This window comes from Cyprinodon variegatus, unplaced genomic scaffold (assembly GCF_000732505.1).
Source record: "Cyprinodon variegatus isolate N-32 unplaced genomic scaffold, C_variegatus-1.0 Scaffold1619, whole genome shotgun sequence".
Taxonomy (NCBI): Eukaryota; Metazoa; Chordata; class Actinopteri; order Cyprinodontiformes; family Cyprinodontidae; genus Cyprinodon; species Cyprinodon variegatus.
In genome coordinates this window covers 91760-93256 of record NW_015152072.1, presented here as the reverse complement: position 1 = coordinate 93256, position 1497 = coordinate 91760, and positions in this window count along the sequence as shown.

Here is a 1497-nt window from a genome sequence, read left to right as displayed (position 1 = left end):
CATCATCCCACAGCATCTGATGGGCAAACTGGAACAGCTGGGCTTCAATACACCCATCTGCTATTTTAGATCTAGATGTTGGCTCCATTCATGACAGTTCTGGTTCTAAAGATCGCTTTCATTCTCTAAGTCACGTGCTGAACCAACTTTTCTACCCAGGAATTTGTCTTTTGGGGCGTTGTGGTTAAAATTTCCTATTTAAAGGTTTTAAGTTTTGACTTCAGAGTACGAATAGGACGCAGCATTTTTCAACTAGATTCAGAAAACCAGATCCAAATTAAAAAACAAGACCTGCTCAGACAAGACTTCTACAAAATAAACAGATGGAAACTTGTTGATTTGAAAAAATGTCCTCCTCTTGAATTTGATTAAAGTCGACGTTCAGGAAACTATTAACTGATAGCAGAGGGAGAAGGCTCAAACGGTTAGTTGATCATCTGGCATATTTAATCAGTCCAGAGATCAGATATGGACGCTCTGCCCTCCCTTTCAGACCTTATGCAACAAATGAGTTCATTCATCCTTAAAACCACGTGAGGACGACTCATTGCATTAAATTTCTCTCCACACAACATTAAATCACAGAAGCTCTTTTTCACTTCAGTTTTGAGGCGCTAGAACTTCAGAAACACAACTTGTGACAGATCTAAAATTATTTTTACTCCTCTGTGGAATAAAAGCACAAACAAGATTTTAAATAATGTTTGTAAATAAATATCATCAATAAGTAAAAGACTTATAGAATGATGTTCAGCCTGAAGGGAAAAATCCAGAGAAATCCGTTTATTTCCCCCTAAAATAACCAAGGTCCTTTCATTGCTCTCTGAAACTAAAGATAGGCTCCACTTAAAGATTGATTTTACTCTGAAATGATCCTTAAAACCAGAATTAATCTGGGGAATGGGAACTCTGCCTGAAGCTTAACATCTTTTTATTTTCTTCTTTTCCAAAGGAAAACTAGAGAAAAGGCTGAAGGGACGGTTTTCTCTGTCTGCCGGAACCAGCTAGAACCTGGCTGGTAGAACCAGTTAGAACCAGCCCTGAACCAGGCTGGTAGAACCAGTTAGAACCAGGCTGGTAGAACCAGTTAGAACCAGCCCTGAACCAGGCTGGTAGAACCAGTCAGAACCAGGCTGGTAGAACCAGCTAGAACCAGGCTGGTAGAACCAGATAGAACCAGGCTGGTTGAACCAGCTAGAACCAGGCTGGTAGAACCAGATAGAACCAGGCTGGTTGAACCAGCTAGAACCAGGCTGGTAGAACCAGTTAGAACCAGGCTGGTTGAACCAGATAGAACCAGGCTGGTAGAACCAGTTAGAACCAGGCTGGTTGAACCAGCTAGAACCAGGCTGGTAGAACCAGTTAGAACCAGGCTGGTAGAACCAGTTAGAACCAGGCTGGTAGAACCAGGCTGGTAGAACCAGTCAGAACCAGGCTGGTAGAACCAGTTAGAACCAGGCTGGTAGAACCAGTTAGAACCAGGCTGGTAGAACCAGG